Source organism: Gracilinanus agilis, chromosome 2 (assembly GCF_016433145.1).
Source record: "Gracilinanus agilis isolate LMUSP501 chromosome 2, AgileGrace, whole genome shotgun sequence".
Lineage (NCBI taxonomy): Eukaryota > Metazoa > Chordata > Mammalia > Didelphimorphia > Didelphidae > Gracilinanus > Gracilinanus agilis.
This window is the reverse complement of record NC_058131.1, coordinates 221,976,888-221,983,579: the sequence shown is the minus strand read 5'-3', so window position 1 is coordinate 221,983,579 and position 6,692 is coordinate 221,976,888. Positions and strand designations below refer to the sequence as shown.

The 6,692-nt window shown below is 40.0% G+C and overlaps 1 pseudogene; it reads left to right on the top strand.

The window, feature by feature from the left end:
* The window catches only part of LOC123233498, a 110,530-nt pseudogene extending 104,055 nt beyond the window's left edge, over positions 1-6,475 (top strand).
* Positions 6,476-6,692: the final 217 nt, after the last annotated feature.

The window sequence follows — 6,692 nt, the reverse complement described above, 5'->3', positions numbered from 1 at the left end:
CTTTCTTTCTTTCTTTCTTTCTTTCTTTCTTTCTTTCTTTCTTTCTTTCTTTCTTTCCTTCAAGACCTTTATTTTAAAGTTGGGCTCTGTTTACCTGGTGATGAGACAATATCCCAAATTTTAGGCTTTATTGTACTGCTGTTATAACTGCTCTTCTGGTCTGCCTTCTGGTATTTACCCAGAAATGGACATTTATCACCTGCAGCCTCAAAAATTAGATCTCCTCTAGGTCCTTGAACTGTGATCAGGGCCCCTGAAAACTTGTGAATGACTCTCTTCCCCATTACTACAATTCAGAATTTTTAATGGTCCTGGGTCTCCTGTAATCTTTCTGAAAAGTTTTCTGACACTCCTGTTCACTATATGTCTCTGGGTTGAGAGCTCCTGAAGCTGCTGCAGTTGTTGTAGCCACCACCAAGACTCACGACTGGAGTTGCTGGTGCATGAACCATTCTCCTGGCCAGAGGCCCACCTCAGTGCCTCACCTACCACTGTCCTAAACTGTCATAAACTGGAAAAATGTCTCACTCTGACGTTTTATTAATTCTCATGCTCCAAATTTTGACTTGAGGAGTTTATTTTAAAGTTGTTTGTAGGGGAATATTGAAAGAGTTTAGTTCAATGTATTCTTGTACTGAGCCATCTTGGCCAGCAATTTTGATTTTAGAATTAGTTGTGGGGCATTCAAGAGCTACAAAACAGTGCACCTTGCTTTCTTCATGGCAAAGATTAGTTTCTATTAAGCATGAAAAGTTTGCTAAGAAATGCAAAGTTATGAATGACATGCTATCTCTAGAACATCTAAATGCATATGTCTGATCCCCTCCCCCAAGCAAGTAATACTGGTCTCCCTGTTTCATTCACAATCTATCATATGAAAATGTATTGTACCCTTCCAGTTTACAACATTCCATTTGAACTAGCAGTGATCATGTTTGGTATTGGGTTATTATTTTTTATGCTCTTAATTACTGTAACTTGTCATGTAGCAGCAAATCAAGACTAGAGGCTCAAAGCTGCAATCAAGCATAATATGAAAAGTAATGATAATATGTCTTGTGGAAAAGGAACTGTCCTAGCAATGAGAGCTATTATAAAAGAGAAAAGGTTTCTTTTACTGAATACTGAAGAGGATGTGTACTTGTCCAGGATATAGGATAATGGGATCTTCCAGGCACAGGATGAAGTAGCATCTAGAATGTTGTGCTAGGAATAGAAAGACATGAATTCAAATCCCATTCCCAACTCTGACAACTATTAGTTGTCAATTGGAAAAGCCATGACTTCTCTGAGTATCAGTTTTTCATCTAAGAATGAGGAGTTTGGATTAGAGGGCCTCAAATATCCATTATAGATCTAAAGAACTATAATTCTTTTCTCCTATAAATGATCTTAGAATTCCCTTCTAGCTCTGAGATTCTATGATATACAATTCTGTGATGAGTAAGGAGCCTTGACTTCAAGCCACAACTCAATCACTGAATTGCTATATAATCTGAAGTTACATTTCTGTAGCTAAACTGCTCCATCTTGAAAACAATGATAATAATATCTGCCCTTTATATTGTTCTGAGATTTTGTAAAGATAAAATAAAGCAATAGCAGATGAAGAGTTCTTTAAGAAGTGAAAACTCAAAGAGATGCAAACGATTATTTATTAGAAGAAATCATTGAGTGTTTGGATCTTAGAGTACAGCAGATGGTGATTTTTTTCTTTCTTTCTTAATGGTTGTTATCACTGCTGTTGCCAGTTGGATCTTTTGTGTGTATGAATATGAGCATATTTATATTCTTTTCTCCTTTCCTCTTTCTGTCAATGTCTCTTTCTCTATATTGTATGTGTGTATATATGCAAACACAATGTATATACATGTAAAATACATATACATACTTTACACATGTATAAATACATCTGAAACAAATCCCCTATTTTGAATGTTTATTTATTTATATGTTTAGACATTATTTAGGAGAGGATACTTGAATTAAACTTTGGAAGAAGGGAAGGATTCTCCAGGATAGCACTAAAGAAGGAATATATTCCTATCACAAGGAACAGCCTAGAAGAGGTAGAATTGAATAGTGGGTAAAGAACTGGCCTTGGAATGAGGAAAGCCTAGGTTCAAGGTTAACCTCTGACATATATTGACTGTATGACCCATTGAAGGTGACACAACTCTTTATTTCCCCCAGACAACTCTCTAAGACAGTGATGGGCAAACTTTTTAAAGAGGGGCCAAAGGAAAGGAAATGCTCATCTGTCAGTCTGTTTCCAAGGCAACTCTTTGGAAGTTTCATTGTATTGTATCCTACTCATTGTATTCCTCAGATTAGGAATAATGTCACAGGCTGGATAGAACATTTCAGGGGGCTGCATCTGGCCTTCGGGCTATAGTTTGTCCATCACTACTCTAAAACTATGCATTAAATATACAGTTTTTGCCTTTCATTGGTAGATGATTTTTACCTCTACCAGTTGTACCTGAATTAAATGACATCTCAATTTAAGGATAGCAACATCATTATGTAAGGGGGAAAAGGGGTCTTGATTGGGTAAATATTAAAAGGTTGTTTGCCAGGGGATTGACCAATTATCAGTCTTCAATTAAAGATTAACTTCAAGTTAAAATGACTTTTATGGAAATTTATTTACAAATGAGAAGAGAAAGTAGAAATAAGGAAATAAGAGAAAGGATAAGTAATCTAACACAGTAAGTAATTTGCTCTGATACCCTAGTTCAATCCAGGTAGATCTAATTAACTCTCAGCTGAGGGAAATCTGGAAACCAGAGGCCCAGTGGGCCTCAAAGGCGAATGAAGCAAAAGCTTCAACCACAGAGTCTCTATTAAAAGAAAGTTCCTTAAGAGAAGTTTAGGAAGATTTAGTTTTAACACTCACCACCTGAAACAGTCTCACCAGCTCCACACCTCCTCCAAGTCTGGTCACAAACCAGAAGAGCTCCTTGGGCCCCTTTCATGAACCAGAAGAGGAGGGCCCAGCTCACTGAGATCTCTTCTTAAAGGGGCCTCTTTTGCATCACTTCCTGTGGCCTCCTCTTAGTTCATGTGTTCAATCACAACAGATGCTTTTCTTAGGACTGCCCAGGAGGCAGTCAGCAAATTCTGATTTGTTACTCTAACACACATGGGTTACAGACCATCCAATTTGTGAATTAAATGGAGATGTTTTCACCTTTGGTGATTAAATCTAAAGATGGACAGGGTAGATTTAATCTCATTATCACAATTATCATCTTCATTAAAAACAAAAAAATCATTAGTATTCAGGTAAGAACAAAGGAGCCTTTTTAGGAAAGGAGAGTCTCATGAAAGAGAATCATATCATATAAGCAATGAAGGAAAGGACAAAGTATTTTTAGCTTGAAAAAAAGAAAAACAAAAGGTGAACATTTTAACTATCTTCAAATACCTGAAAGTGGTCAAGTGCAAGGTAGGTTTATTCTATGTTCAAATGAAGCCTCACACACTTAATAACTACTAATAAAAATATTTATAATAGCACTTTCTAGGTTCTTTTACTTCCACCTTTAATGTTCTCTGATCCTTTAAGTGCACGGTATCCTGATGCTTCAAATGAAAAGAGAATGTGATCCCTTCCAAATCACACTTAGCTTGGGTTCACATATTTCATATTTTGCTCCTCAAGAATGGTTTCCTCTCTATTTCAGGGACTTTGCCTGCTACTGAACCAAATGAACATGCTCATGTTTTCTTCTCTGTGAGATCATTATGATGAATAAACAAAGCAATTATTTAATGGGGAAGAAGCATGCACATATGGTTGCTGGGAGGAACAAGGATCCCGTAGTCTGTGGTAACCTCCAAGAGAATGGAGTCCCTGGTTGCTATCAGAAGGTCTACTTGTAGTTGAAATGGCAGAACTGCCTGCTGGTCTGTTTAGAGCACCTGAAGTCAGTAATGGCCTGGGGTTTGAGCAGGAAGCTAAAAATTATATCTGACCCAAGATGAGAGTATGTGCAATTATATAAACTCTAAGCCCTTACTAATGAATGCTTATTAAGTCAGGATGTCAACATGTCATGTGACTAAAATGCCACATGGTTACCTGGAATCTTCACTTCTTGAAGGGGCTGGTTGAAGTCTCCAGGTGATGGGTAAAGAGTCCATAAATCAGGTCATGGGACCCATTCTATCGAACCATAGAGGTCTAGTAGAAGTGACATCATTGGTTTTACAAGAAAGGGGACAGAACAGTAGTTTGTCTTTCTCACAGGACTTTTTCTCTGACTAAACATGGGACTTGCCTTCTCTGGAGCATTTAACACTCCACTTAGCCTGGGCTGGGAGTTGGAGCCAGGGAAGCATGGAAGCAGGGTTTTTTTTTGTTTGTTTGTTTTGTTTTGCTTTGGTTTTAGTTAGGGCAGACTGGGGGTCTTTCTCTATCTCTCAAACTTTTACTAATAAATAATTATGAATTAAAATTCAATTTCCAAGGAATTTTAATTATTATAATAGATATTGGAAGAACTAAATAGGGCCCAGGAAATAACAAACATAAAAAATCCTGAAACCTGAGGCAACATACTGCAGCATTTTAGGAACACTGGGACTTTAGCATAAAGCTAATAATAAATTAGCTGTTGGCCCGGTCACTAATTTTGTATTTTTTTTTAGTGAGCAAAGGAGAAAGAACTCAACTACTGATCATTATTAATGGACAGAGAAGACCTGTGTTCAAATTTAGAGGAGAAGGAAAAAATACTTACTTAAAAACAGCAGGGGGCAGCTGGGTAGCTCAGTGGATTGAGAGCCAGGCCTAGAGACTCAGGAGGTCCTGGGTTCAAATCTGACCTCAGACACTTCCCAGCTGGGTGACCCTGGGCAAGTCACTTGACCCCCATTGCCTACCCGTACCAATCTTCCACCTATAAGTCAATACACAGAAGTTAGGGGTTTAAAATTTAAAAAAAATACAATAAATGGCCATAAGGTAAAAGAATTTCTGGAAGAGCTTAAAAAAGGTTTTAAAAACCAAATGAGAGAGATTGAGAAAAAAATTAGATAAAAAATAAGAGCAACATAAGAAAATAAAGACAATTGTGGAAAAAAAGATCACTCAAATGGAAGAAGAGATCTAGAAACCCACAGAAGAAAGTAAGGTATTAACAACCAGAATTAGACAAAGAGAATTTCCTAAGGCAACAAGAAATAATAAAGAAAAATCAAGGTCATTGGTTTCTTCTGTTCCCTTCAGAACTTAAAGAAGTTCTCAGTGGCTCCTTCCTACATCACTGCTTCCTCCTCCTGAACAGGGGATTCCTTGCTGTGTTTTATCTGAGCTCCCTGACTCCTAGGGCAGGGGGTGGGAGGGAATGATAGGGGAACCAGCTCAGACTGTGAACACCTGAGGTGCCCCAGAGTGAGATGAGCACTGATAGGACCTTGAGGGGTCCCCTTGCTCTGGCTCTGTAACTTGGAGAAAGGTCCAAATGACTATGACTTCCACCTTCATGAAGAGAAGGGCAAAGTGGGACAGTTTATCCCTCTGGAGGAGCCAGGTTTGTGGGCCAAAAAGGCAGGACTACTGATGGGGGACAGGTTAGTGGAGGTGAACAGTAAGAATGTGAAGCAGGAGAGTCACCAGAAAGTGGTGAGCCACACCATGCTACACTGAACTCTGTGTGTCTGCTAGTGGTCAACCCTGCAGAAGCTAGGCGTCCAGGTGCAGGAAGCACTACTGCGCAGCCAGCTTGGGGAAATTGCTGCCAAACCTACACCAAAGAGGGCAGTGGAAGAGCTGCTGGATACAAGGGAGAAGGAGGGGGTGTGATGGGGTGGGGGTGCGGGGTAGAAGAGAAGAGTCAACAGGAACAGAGTTAGTTGAGGCCCCAACTTTGTGCTTTGAAAAAAGGTTCCAGTGGCTACGGCTTCAGTGTGCACAGTGACAAGTTTAAACCTGGCCAGTATATCCATGCTGTGGATCCCAACTCACCAGCTGAGGCTCTGGGCCCAGGATTGGATTCTGGAAGTGAATGGGGTCTGTATGGAAGGGAAACAGTACTGGAATATGGAAGCCCCAATTCAAAGCCTGAGGAGAGGAGACCAAGCTGCTGGTTGTGTACAAGGAAACTGATGAGTTCTTCAGAAAGTGTAAAGTGATACCATCCCAGGGGCACTTGAGTGGTCCCTTGCCAATGGAGAAGTAGAGAAGGAGCCCAGCAGTGCCACTTGGTCTGAAGCAGTGTGTGAGTGCCCCAAACCAGCATCATCATGATATATGCTTAGTGACACCAGCGATAAGGCGGATTCTCAAAATGGTCCCAAGAAAAGAGATTCTACTCCATCCTCTTCTACCTCCTCCTCCTCTGACCCCATATTGGAGTTCGACATCTCCCTGGCAGTAGCCAAATTACAAGCTCACCAGAAATGCAGTAGCAAATGGGCACCACAGATAGACAGGAGCAAGAAAAAGGAACTCTTTAGTGATCTCTGAGCAGCCTCCTTCCTCCCTTCCACCCAAAACCAGTTTGGATTGTGGAGAAGGGTTATGGGGGGTCTTCCTTCCTTTTCCTCTTCTCCACTCATCCCAAATCAAAGTATAAATCAACTCCAGACTGATTTTCCCAGAAACCTGTTCTTTCTCGAGACCAGAGAGCATGTTTTCCTATTCTATCCTAAATGAGAAAGGCATCTTCTCCCTAATCCTTTCT